The 14,022-nt window shown below is 37.4% G+C and overlaps 1 long non-coding RNA gene across 2 annotated transcripts in view; it reads right to left on the bottom strand.

The window, feature by feature from the left end:
• LOC140120515 (uncharacterized) overlaps positions 1-12,024 on the bottom strand; it is a 43,772-nt gene extending 31,748 nt beyond the window's left edge. Inside the window, exons 1-2 of one of the 2 annotated variants that reach the window (XR_011853835.1) lie at positions 279-341; positions 4-57 (exon numbers count right to left, since the gene is read on the bottom strand). This is a non-coding gene — a long non-coding RNA (uncharacterized lncRNA). Of the gene's footprint in view, positions 1-3; positions 58-278; positions 342-11,891 lie in introns of those variants that run through there. The other variant, XR_011853836.1, reaches the window with a different exon arrangement.
• Between the last annotated feature and the right edge of the window lie 1,998 nt (positions 12,025-14,022).

Below are 14,022 nucleotides of genomic sequence, written 5' to 3'. Positions count from 1 at the left end.
TACCTGCAATTAGTTTGCGAAATAGCTCTGTATGTGTAGATGTAATATGGGTATCCCCTGTTAACAAAAGATGTAAAAATTTGATAAATAACTGAGAATACGTGAATCTAAGATTATAGACATTGTTATTGAGATATCTAACAAAATACAGAATAAGATCAAGAGGACCTGACCAGATGATTAGATAGTTGTCTGTGTAAAGACCTAGCCATTTAATGTGTGTCGAATACAGATCCATATCACTGTAAAGATTGAACTCCTAAAACCAGGATACATACAAATTGGCCAAAGTAGGTGGAAATTCGGAGCCCATAAGGCAACTGTAACATTGGAAGTAGTACTGTTAAAAACAAAAAAATTATTAGATAACAAACATAATAGGATGTCCAACGTAAAATGAATAAGGTCTTCAGAAAAATGACTATATTTCCTTAAATGAAAGTCTACTGCTTTTAATGCCAGATGACATGGGGTTGAGGTATTAAGGGGAACAATATCACAAGTTAAGCAGACATCGCTTTCGGAACCAAATTATGTTACCCAAGGACTTTAGAACTAAAGTGCTGTCCCTAATATACCCAGGTGTACGTGTCACAAAAGCTTGTGGAATGTTATCCAGCCACAAAGATCATTTTTCTAATAAAGAACCAGCTCTTGACACAATGGGGCAGATTTATCAAGCTGTCTGAAAGTCAGAATATTTCACAGCTCCCCTTTAAAATATTAATGCGCACTGTTAAAATGAGCTATCCTTATTACCAGGGTTATCCAAACACTTTAGGCTTACACACAATGGTGAATGGTTATCAGGTTTACAGATAACCTGTTTCCTGTTCATGTAGAGGTGGACAAGAATCTTTCGCATGTGTGAACCATCATCTTGGATCTTGGTGTAAGGAACACGCTTTCCATCTGGTATGAATTTTAGAAATGATTTAATGTTATTGAATTATTAATTATTATTATTAATTATTTATTATTATTATTATTATTTATTAAATTATTAATTGATCAGCTTTATATGTATGCATTTTAGTAATCTGTGTGCGCTATATAAATAAAGGAATTATTATCAGCTTTATATTTATGCATACTCCTTGACTTGTTATTATGATATTCTTTTTCTAATACTTTTGCATTGTTATCTTGTAGCTAGGGTTGAAACATATTTCCCATGACCCTTTACTTTTTTCCTTAAATGCTCAAAAAGGGTTTGTCCGAAACGTGTTAAATTCTATAGACACTATGGTGTGTTTTTAACAATTCATGTCTACATGAAGTGGATTTTTTATCCATATGTTTTACTTTAATCTGGATTCTGGAGATCCTTTGGAATTTAAGGAATTTTAGGCCATCAGTCCAAGGGAGGTGAGCCGAATGTACATTTTTCTTTTTGTCTGTGTTCTACTCTTTCATGTCTTATGCCTTCTGTGCAGCATGTCATCCTTCTGACAGGATCTGCTACCTAAGTGAAGTTGGCCCCCCCACCTTGTTCAAATCAAGCAAAATTGGTGTCAAACTTTTGTGCTACATTTGTGCTGGTTTGTACAGCAGAAATTTTTGTTTGTGCTGCTATCGTTTTTAAGATATTAATAAAAGTTTCCAAACATAGTGACACTTCTCTGGTTTGATCACCAGGGGGAGCTAGCAAACACATTGTACTTTGGAAGGGATAAACTCTGATGACCTTTGGAAAAAATTATAAATATATTTAAAATGATAGCAGCACAAACAAAATTTTTGGCTGCACAAACCAGCATAAATGTAGCACAAACATTTGACATCAGTTTTGTTTGATTTGGTTAATGTGGGTGCTGCCTGACTTACAATTTGCTTTATATCTTCAAAACAAAAGCAGCACAAACAAAAATTTGAGCAATACAATCCAGCACAAATGTAGCACAATTGATTGGCATCAGTTTTGTTTGATTTGGGCAATGTGGGCGGGCTGGTGTACCTCTGATGACCTCTGGAAACTTTTATTAATATCTTAAAAACTATAGCAGCACAAATGAAAACTAAGGTCTCTCTGCTCTTCTTTAAGCTTCCTATGCCCATGTTTTTAAGAAAAAAAATGCTTTAAAACTGATGCAAATTGTCCTCAGGGGCTCCAGACTCCAAAATCTTATGTTTATGTAACCTAGCTTTCAAACACCCGTCCGGACGAGGGAGAGACAGCAGCATAGTGCACAGGTATATATTTCTATATCCTTAACCCCTTCCCGACATTTGACGTAATAGTACTGCATCGCGGGAGGTGCGTTCCCGCAAAATGCAGTACTATTACGTCATGCTTCTGGCAAAGACTCCGGCGCCAGAAGCTGCAGGTGTCAGCTATATATTATAGCCGACACCTGCCTCTAACACCCGCGATCGGAGATTTCCCTGATCGCGGGTGTTAACCCCTGACACGCCGCAGTCGCGCTGACCAAGGCGTGCAAGGAGCATTTCAGAAGAATCCGACCCCCCCGCTGCGCTTACCGGGGGGGTCCGCTGCTCCGATCGCAGCCCCGGGACTGCCGGTGCCCGGGGCTGAGCGATCCTCCTTCCTGTAGCCGGGTCCCTGCCTCCTGACAGGACCCGGCTGTAACACACTGAGCATGCGTATTACACTGTGTAATGTGAAGAAGAGCTTGAACAAGTGATCAGTGGATCACTTGTTCAAGCTAACCTGTAAAAGTTAATAAAAATGTTAAAAACATGACATAAAATAATTTTTTAATAAAAATAATTAATTAAATAAAGTTAGAGTCCCCTAAACACAAATATTCCCTATACACATGCAATAAAGTGAAAAAAACCACAAAATCGCAAAAAACCCCCACATATTTGGTATCGCCGCGTCCATAACAATCCGTACAATAACTCAGAAACATTATTGGACCCGCTCGGTGAACGCCGTAAAAACAAAACCCGAAAAACAAGCCAAAAATGTACATTTTTCATAAAATCTCTACACAAAAATGTTCTAAAAAGTGATTAAAAAAAAAGTTATGTGCGCAAAAATGGTACCACTCAAAAGAACAACTTAACACGTAAAAAATAAGCCCTAAACTAGCTCTGTAAACCAAAAAATATTAAAGTTAGGTCTCCGAAAAGATGGCGATGCAAAAACAAATGAGATTTCCTCTATATTAGTTTTTATCCAGTAAAATTGTAAAAATAAATGAAAAACTATATAAATGATGTATCACCGTAATCGTAGTGACCTATAGAATGAAGATAATATAATATTTTAGTGTACGGTGTACGACCCCCAAAAAATACGAAAAGAAAGTAAACCAAAATTGACAATTTTCTTTTCACCCATACATTCAAGAGTTAATAAAATCTCATCAATAAGCTAATGACCCACTAAAATGAAGTATTTGTAAAGTGCATCTCATGTCGCAGAAAATAAGCCCTTATATGTCCAAATTGCCAAAAAAATAAAGATTGTATAGCCAATAAAAAGTGACAATGCATAATCTGCTCTGAATGGCGCAGCTCCCTTCGATGCCCTGGCGTGTGCCCATACAGCAGGTTACCACCACATATGGGGTATTGTTATACATGGGAGAGATTGGGTATCAAATTTTGTGGAGCGTTTTGGTATTTTACCCACTGAGAATTTGTACATTTTTTGAAAAACATATTAATTTAGCCAAAAAAAATTTACTTTCAAAATTGCATCCGATTTTGTTTTAACCCCTGTAAAACAATTAAAGGGTTAACAAACTTCATAAAAGTTGTTTCACGTATGTTGAGGGGCGTAGTTTCTATAATGGGGTAATTTATGGGGTTTACTTTTATTTAGGTCTCTCAAAGTGATTTGAAACCTGAGCAGGTCCCTCAATAGCAGGATTTTGCGTTTTTTATGAAAATGTGAAAAATCGCACCTAACGTTCAAATGCCCATAACATCCTACACAAATAAGAGTATGCATAAAAAACCATGTCCACATAAATTAGACATTTAGTGAATGTTAGTTATTACGTTTTTTTGCGGTTATGACTATGTATGGAAAAAGTAGAACATTTTGAAGTTCAAAAATCAAAATTTTTTCCAAATTTTCACCAAATATCTGATTTTCTCATAAATAAATGCAAAACATACCACCAAAATTTTTCAAATAACCTGAAGTACGATGTGTCACGAGAAAACAATTTTAAAATCACTTGGATATGTTAAAGCGTTCTGAAGTTTTAACCACTTATAGTGACACAGGGCAGATTTGAAAAAATGGGCCGTGTCAGGAAGGTGAAAAGTGGCTTCAGCGTTAAGGGGTTAAAACACATTGGAAATACATCATGCATTTCCTTTTGGAGATACTTTAAGACAAAGGCAAGATAGTGTTAGTGATATGATTAAGTGAGGGATGCCCGTGTAGAAAAATTGGATGGATTTTACTTTGGTTTGGTAGCTTTCAAAGGTGGTGAAGCCTTGGTTCCATACCACCCATTGGTACCCAGAAAAATCCTTTAACTCCTTAAACGACCTGGCCCTTTTTTGTTTTTTCATTTCCATTTTTCACTCCTCACCTTCAAAAATCTATAACTTTTGTATTTTTACGCGCAAACTGCATAGCAAATTGCACTTCATAGTGATGGTATTGAATATTCCATGTCATGTACTGGAAAGCAGGAAAAAAATTCCAAATGCAGTGAAAATTTCGGACACGGTTATACCTAATCTGTTTATGATTTTTACTGTTTATTTATATTTATATTAGTTCTAGGGAAAAGTATAATTTTTTTAAAACCTTTTTTTATTTTTACTATTTTTCAGACTCCCTAGATTACTTTAACCCTGGGTTTTCTGATCGAATTTCTTAAACAAATTGGCAAATTTTAGTTATGGTACTAAACTGTCCACAATATTCTATACCTTGTGATCTTACTATACAATTAAATGCAGGAGATGGACATTTGCACATTTGATTTGAAAATCTAAAACTGGAAGTGACTGTTGCGTGAGTAGCTGTTGGGGCAGACATAACCTGAATCTTAAAGGTCTGTTATTATTTAATGAGTGCAGATGATGAAAGTAAAAATGCAAGTTGAAGAGTCTGCACTGCCTGATTATATTTGCCATTGCTAGTTACACACATAACTTTTCATGCACCATGAATAATTAACATTTTCAGCACTTAGATTATGCATGCTCCAATAACTTCTATCTACCAAACCAGAACCCTTTCTGAATATTTCTAGTCATGACTCAGGAATCTTAACATTTTGTAAAGAAATAATGTACACATTTATAAGGTGGGCAAAAGGACATAATGCTGGATGTCCCCAGGGATCTATTACAGGCGGTCCCCTACTTAAGGAGACCCGACTTACAGACGACCCATAGTTAAAGACGGACCCCTCTGCCAACTGTGACCTCTGTTGAAGCTCTCTGGATGTTTCCTTTAGTCCCAGACTGCAATGATCAGCTGTAAGATGTCTGTAATGAAGTTTTATTGATAATCCCTGGTCCAATTACAGCAAAAAAATTTGAAACTCCAATTGTCACTGGGACAAAAAAAAATTCTCTGTTTCTACAATTATAAAATATACAGTTTCGAATTACATACTAATTCGACTTAAGAACTTAAGAACAAACCTATGGACGCTATCTTCTATGTAACCCGGGGACTGCCTGTACTTATTAGTGATAATATTTGGTTATTTGGGAGTAACCTATTAAATTTTTTATCCTTATCAACCTGTTGACAAATGGAAGATCAGGATTACACTGATTACAGGCCTAATTTACATACAAGCATTGGAGATGGTAAAGTGGTTCTTTCTACTCTGCACATGTTCTGAACACAACATAGAAAATATTAAACTAGGATGAGGTTCATGGCCATAATGTATGTAATGGTTTACATATTTACAGATGTAGTCAAGTTTAATTTAAAGGAAATCTACAATTGAAAGCAAGATAAACAAGGGACATCCTCTCTTAGATTCACCGTGACTGTGGTAATCTGTGTATATTTGTTACAGGCTGATTCACAGGCTGTTGAACTGTCTCCCCCTTTTCCGCTCTGTGGATGCAGAAGAATAGGGCTTCAAAGACGGTCAGCTCTGTTCCCTATCAGTTCCTCCATCCCAGTCTATGTGCAGTTTGCCTGTGTAGTGTGTAGGATGCGCCAGATTTATAAATTGTGGTGCCCGTTCTTCGTGTATCTGGTGCTCCCTGCACTGCACTGTCAGAGTGCACCAACTTTATTTTGCAGCCGCAACACAAAGGGGTTTAGTGCGACACATATGTGGTACAGACACTTCTTAAATACATGTGCAAGCAGTTTGCACATAAAAGAATGTGCAAAGTCTGACAGAAAGCTGTCTCCAGGTCCTTAAAGGGGTTATCCGGTTATAAAAAATTACTTAGGGCCGGGCTGGGGTAGGCTATTTAAAAATAATAAACTTGTACTTACCTCCTCCGGTGCCACCGATGTTTGTTTACAGGGGCACAGAAGCCGTGCAAAGGGAACTTCTGGTCCGCGATGTGGCCGGCTCCTCCCATCTGTCCCTATCTCTCAGCGTTGTAAGCGCTGGGAGATGGTGTCGGATGGGAGCTTCTGGCCGGAAGCTCCCTGTGCGCCCCTGTAATCTAACCAGTGCACAGAGCAGACGTACCGTGGTGCGGGACATCAGCGGCGCTGGACGAGGTAAGTAGATGTTTATTATATTTAAATAGCCCTCCCCAGCCCGGCCCTAAGTAATTTTTAACACGCGGATAACCCGTTTAATAAATGTGCCCCCATGTGTTGGTGGTAAATTTTATAAATATCACATTATTATTTCATTATCAAGTCAGAAAATGGACGATGCGCTCAGTTGGACCTGACCATAGGATGTTAGGATGGTATAGCTGGATGTCCCCAGCAAAAACATTTCTAACATAATAAACATACACATCTTCAGAGATGGCCATGAAATTTCTTGCATAAGTACTTGCCGTCTTGTTGATTTGTCTGTACCAGGTCTCTCCAAATTTGAAGGAGACAATAAAAATGCATCACCTCACAAATGAAGGACACCAAGCACAAAGAGTCTGCACACAGAAGAAAAGTAAGTAGCAGGACTGCTTGGACGCTTTATGAACATTCAGGGGTTATCCAAAAGGTAGGAAAGGCACATGGGCAAATGTTGTATTCATGAATACTGTCATAAGGTCCTGAAGGGTAGATTGGGCATAGAGAGTTAGAGATCACACTACTGCATCTGTCTAAATCCTACAGATGCAGATAGAATTGACTGCTATGTTGAAGTAGGGAACTCTGATTTGCAGCCTTTTTGCTGCCTGGGACAAAAATTGAAAATGACACCGCATCAAACACTAGTAGTCAGTCAATGCCACAGACATTAGTGACATCCAGTATCTAGTGCCACCTGCTTTATCAGGTGGATAACTTCACGATTTCTTCCGGCCATGGATTATCACTACTGAATTCACAGTCAAATGTCTTCAGCTTCAAGCAGCACATCTCCACACTGCACGCATGTAAAAAGTCCCTTAACCCCTTTCCGCCGCAGCCCTTTTTTGTTTTTGGTTTTTCATTTTTCACTCCCCACCTTCAAAAATGTATAACTTTTTCATTTTTCCATGTACATAGCTGTGTTATGGCTTATTTTCTGCATAACAAATTGGACTTCAAAATGGTCATATTTAATATTTCATGCCATGTACTGGGAAGCGGGAAAAAAATTCCAAATGAAGTGAAATTGGTGAAATAACGCATTTGCACCTTATTCTTGTGGGCTTGGATTTTACGGATTTCACTGTATGCCCCAAATGACATGTCTACTTTATTCTTTGGGTCGGTACGATTACGGGGATACCAAATTTTTCTAATGTTTTCATACATTTACAAAAATTAAAACCTCCTGTACAAAAATTGGCCAACACCTGCGATTGGTGCTGGCCATGGCCAAATAGCTTCAACTTAAAAAAATTATCCAAAGCAGAGCTTCCCCCCTCGAAATTAATGAAATGACCAAAGCAAAGCCCCATTGGAAAAAAAATTATACTTACCTCCGGCTTCTATGCCTGCACTTCTGTCTTTTTCTCTTGGTTCAATGATGTCACACGTCCACAACACCACCGTGTCATAGTGTGTGCGTGCAGGCAGGAAGAGTAGAAGACAGAGCCACAGGCAGAAGAAGCCAGAGGTAAGTATACCCCTACCAGCTTACTACATCACTTATACGGAGATGATGAAACAAGAAGATTGTAAAAACTTTAAAACAGTTTCTAATCATCAACAAACACCCTTTACCCTTCTTTTATCACCCAAATTCACAAATCTCATTAACCCACCAGGTCACCCCATCATTTCCGGAATCAATTCTCTAACCAGTGACTTGTCACACTATATCAACCTACATTTCTGACCTTTGGTTTTCCAATTATGCTTAAACCTGAAAGATTCCACCCAAAGAACTCCTACAGCTCAACAGTCATCCTGATCACCATATCAACTGGTCACTCTTAACGGCTGACGTTTCCGCTCTATATTCTAACATTCCTCTCAACCATGAGGCTCTCTCAGCACAAACCCAAAAATTCCGAGAAATTTCCTCCTAGATAGCATCAATTTCATCCTCCCCCATAACACTTTCTCCTCCAACGACACCATTTAATGATAAATTAAATGGGCACCCATTTTGCAACTTCATATGCAAATCTGTATATTGGATCTTTTGAGGCAGAATACATTCTTGGTCTCAATCCTTTCTACAACAATATTATCTTTTTTCGTCCCTTGTTCTTTATTTGGAATGGCAAACAGATGACAGCAGAAGAATTCATCCAACACCTCAACAACAACTAAACTTCACGAATAGCTACTCCACAACCAAAATAGACTTCCTTGACCTCTCTATCCAGTTGAACGATAAAGGGATCCTCTCTACCAGTATCCATTTCAAATCTGTCAATGTGAACAGCTACCTGGACTTTCGCAGTGCTCACTATACACCCTGACTCCGTAAAATCCTGCATGGTCAATTCAGACGTATCAGATAAAATTTAACTGACACTACCACTTTCCAGACTCAAGCCAACATTTTGAAACAAAGATTCAAAGACAAACACTATCCCAAACAATTAGTACAGTATACATACACCAAAACATTGTCCCTAGCACAAGACCAATGTTTAAACCCAACCACTCACACCTCAAACACAACATAACCTACTCCATCACCCAGTTTCATCGTCACATACAATATCAGCCACAGTAATATTAAACAAGTCTTAACCAAACATTGGTCTGTGACCCTCATTTTAAACGCTCATTACCAAACCAACCAACAGTCACTTTCTGGAGAGCCAAAACACTCTGTAACATTTTAGCAACAAGTAAATTTTATACTCATAAGAAGACTCTATCAACCACTTTCCTGTCAGTCAGAGTAGCTTACAAATGCGGATCAATGAGATGGCTATGCTGTCTAAACATCCAACATAAAAGGAAAGCCTTCAACTTTGTTATGACTGGAGAAGTTTTTGAATTCCAATCCTTTTTCAACAGCATTCAGCATTTGTCATATACCTCCTTGAATGCCCCTGCAACTTACAATATATAGGCCGAACCACCCAAGAACTACACATCAGGATGAAAAACCACAGATCTTATACCACTAATGGCTATCTTAACCATAGCATATCAAGCCATTTTGCCCTCAAACATCAAAAAGACCTCAGCTGCATCCAGATCACCCCCATCGAGCAAATAACTTGTACCATCAGCAATAGATTAAAAAATTACGCCAACAGTATTGGAGTTGGCGTAATAGTAATAGTCTTATTGGATCTAAAAACTAGATACTCTTTGGCCATCTGGTCTAAAATATATGGTGAAAACATAATTCTAAAGTGTTATCTTCAGAATTTAACCACCACAATAAAACCATTTTATAATATGTCACTATATGTTTCCAGGGCTCTCCTGTACGTGTACGAGTATACTTTTTCATAATAGTTTTTAATATGTTCTTAACCCCTTAACGCTCTGCGCCGTAGCTCTACGGCGCAGAGGTACAGGGAATGTATGAAGAGGTTAACCCTTTCATTGCTGCCGGCAAAGTCGCGGCCGCATTTAAAAGACGGCCGCCATCTTTATTCCGAGCACCGCGCCCCGAACGTCATCGGGGGCCGGTGATTGGTTGCCATGGTAGCCTCGGGTCTTCGTTTGTCCCGAGGCTATCTGGCTTCTGCAGATTCGTTACTATGAGCCAGTGGCTCATTGTAATGAATGAGCTGCAAAAATGCTATATATTGCAATACACAAGTATTGCAATATATGGTAGTAACGATCTGACCATCTAGGGTTAATGTACCCTAGATGGTCTAAGAAATAGTGAAAAAAAAAGAAAAAAAAAAGTTTACAAAATAAAAAAAATGTATAAAATATAAAAAATTCAAATCACCCCCCTTTCGCTAGAACTGATATAAAACATAATAGACAGTAAAAATCACAGACACATTAGGTATCGCCTAGGTATAAAAACGGTTACGGCTGGCGGTGACCTCCGAGACGGGAAATGACGCCCAAATGTCCGAAATGCGACAAAAATGATCAAAATGTCGCACAGACCTCAAAATGGTCGCAAAAAATGACACCTCACACAGCTCCGTGCGCCAAAGTATGAAAAAGTAATTAGCTTCAGAAGATGGCAACATTTTTTTTTCTTTTTTGTACACATTCGTTTAATTTTTGAAAATGTATTAAAACACAATAAAACCTATATAAATTTGGTATCACCGCGATTGCACCGAACCAAAGAATAAAGCTGAGGTGTTATTTTGAGTGCACAGTCAAAGTCGTAAAAACTGAGCCCACAAGAACGTGACGTGCGGTTTTTTTTTCAATTTTTCCACATTTAGAATTTTTTTTAGCTTCGCAGTACACGGCATGTTAAAATAAATAACATTACGGGAAAGTAAAATTTATTACGCACAAAATAAGCCCTCACACAGGTCTGTACACATAAAAATGAAAAAGTTGTGAATTTTTGAAGGTGGAGAGCGAGAAATGAGTGAAAAAACCCTGCGTCCTTAAGGGGTTAATATGTTTATATGTTTTGATAATATATGTTTTTATAGCATATTTACCTTTCTCTATACATTCATCTACATCTTCTATACTCATAGACACTCATGCAAGGGCATGATTGTTGGATGTCACATACATGAGATTGTTAAATGTCTTATATAATGCACTGCCCTACTTATGTTATTATATATGCCAGTAACAGGTATCGATTTGGATGTTTGTCACAGGCAGCCCTGGGGTCATTTGCTGGACCCCATGCTGCTGCGCAACACCATTGGAACCCTGCAGCTGCTTAGACACCACAGTCCATGTTTAAGCACAGTGTATAAGTGGTCAAACCTCCAGGATTTGAGCTTTTCTGATACCGAGTGTCAATAACAAGACACAATGTCCTGCTATCTTCTTCAAGCGCAGGGCCGTAGAAAGGCATTGTGTCAGAAGAAGTACCCTTTATGACTGCTGTATAAAGACTATACGGCGGTTATTAAGGGTTTAATGTAATGTGGGGAGGGAGCATGCATCCAGTAAGCGGGCATGGAATTGAGTAGAATTAACTGATGAGGACCTCAGGCTACATAAGGTAAAAGCCTCTTCTTTTATTTAAAAAAAAAGGAGCTACAAAAAAAAGAATATTCGGCCAGAGGTGGCACAAACCTGCATGGAAATGTGCTTGTTTTAAAATTCTTGATGTAGGTGTTAGATTTACAACTAAGATTAAAAAAAAACATCGAGAAAATGCTTTTCTGTGTCATAAAGCTCCTCTTCCTGCATTTGGCAAACTCCACTACACTGGCTTGATTTTCTGAACTACTGATACCAGACCAGATTCAAATAGTGCAGGAAAACTTCTTACCGGAAAAGATTGCAGGAGGTGGCGGGGCTGGCAGCGGAGGTGTGGAGCGTGAAACAATCCGGAATGTCCGTAACAAAGTATTTGTTTGTTGGCCTGCATGGATTGTGGAAGATGTGAGAATGTGGTGTTATGCTTCTGAGTTGTGAGAGTGAATTGGCCCAGTTGTTTCACATTTATAGTTAGTTGCAGCCGAGGACTTTTTCTTGAAAAAGTTTCATCAGAAAAAAATCCCAAAAACATGATTATTTAGTCCCTAAAAAAATGCAAAAAACTTTGAAATAAAGAAGACCCTTTGTGTCTCCAACAGAATCTAACAATGTTATATTTTGTTAAATAGCATGGGCTACTAACAAAAATCCCTTTAGTGTTGTACTGAAGCATATTCATTTGTCCACAGATTGCTTCATGCTGGTTTATTGTGAAAACATATAAAGAATTTTTTTTACATGAAAAATACAACAAATGATGGAAACAAAATGTGTTTCACTCATAGACCATAAGAGGGCAGATAAGAGTTATTGAGATTGCCTATGGTGCTAGTCTTCCATATTGTACTTTGATTCTCAAGTTATTTCTTTACATTGTCTGTTCTTTCTATAAATGTTTTGTGATTATATATTTGTTTATTTTAAGGTATGTGTAAAAAAAGGCAAAAAAAGGCACATAATATAGCGATATATTATATATCTGATAATATAGGCAGATAAATAGATCCTTCATAAGACAGGATCGTATAAAATGATGGTTTAATAAAAAAGAAGCATTAGGTTTAAGGTCCACACAGACCCTTCATCAGATAAAAAAAATTCCATAATGTGACAATACCAGCATTGAAAAGAATATTTAGATAAAATACCTCACCTCTGGTTGTATACATTGATACAGGGACCACCACTTCCATATCATAGGGTTAATGAAGCTTAAATCAAAAATATAATTTTTAGCTCTCACATATTCTGATTTTCACTGTGTACCACACCTAAAAATATCAACAATCAGAATCAACAGTAAAAGATAAGATGGTATTAGGCAGATTAGGCAGTATTAAAAAATATGAACTGCTGCTCTGAAAGATAACAATAAGTTATTCATGTAAGATTATGGTAACATTAAATGGCTAAATTTAACGCTTGCCAAAGACAGGCTACACCTCTAAAGTCAACAATAACGGTTTAGGTAGCATTAACTGATTAAACATAATGAAGTGAAAATGGTGAAAAAACACATTTGTGTCTTTTTCTTGTGGGCTTGGATTTTACAGCTTTCACTGTCCGCCACAAATGACAGGTCTACTTTATTCTTCTATAATGTTGTCATACATTTACAAAGATGAAAACCTCCTGTATAAAAATATTTGTTTTGATTTTGCCATCTTCTGGCACCAATTGCTTATTCATACTTTGGTTTACGGAGTTGTGGGTGGTGTCATTTTTTTGCAACTTTTGATGACGTTTTCATTTTCAAGACTGAGTGACCTTTTGATCACTTTTTATTGATTCTTTAAATATTTTTCAAAATGGCAAAAAAGAGGCATTTTTGACTTTGGGCGCTATTTTCCGTTACCTGGTTAAACACAGTGAAAAAACCTTTATTATATTTTGATAGATTGGGCATTTTCGGACGCGGTCCCCGAGCCCTCTCTTAAGGCTCAGTCCCATTTTTTGGTTATAGCTTTTGAACACTGTTACTTATCAAAGTGATTCTAAGATTTTTTTTTCCTCACATGTTGTACTTCATTTTAGTGGTAAATTTTGGCTGATGAGTTTCGTGATCATTTACAAAAAAAAAAAAAAGAAAGAATTATGAATTTTTTAAAAAATGTGCCATTTTTTGAAATTCAAAATCATTGCATTTTCAGGCAGATAGAATAACATTTCCTATAAGTCTACTTTACATTTTCATCATTTTTGAAATGTCTGGATAATTTATTTTGATGTTATGCGGCTCACAAATCGAATATCGGTTTTCCGTATTTTCAGAATTGACCATTTTGGGGATACAGTTTTGAATGAAATTTTACATATTTAACATCAAAAACCCCCTATATAACCAACCCATTTTAAAATCTGCACCCCTCAAACTATCAGAAACAACTTTTAGTAAGATTGTTAACCCCTTAAGATCTTCATAG

The sequence above is a fragment of the Engystomops pustulosus genome, chromosome 3 (genome assembly GCF_040894005.1).
Source record: "Engystomops pustulosus chromosome 3, aEngPut4.maternal, whole genome shotgun sequence".
In the NCBI taxonomy this organism is placed as follows: Eukaryota; Metazoa; Chordata; class Amphibia; order Anura; family Leptodactylidae; genus Engystomops; species Engystomops pustulosus.
The sequence above is the reverse complement of the archived record's forward strand: the minus strand, read 5'-3'. Positions and strand labels throughout refer to the sequence as shown.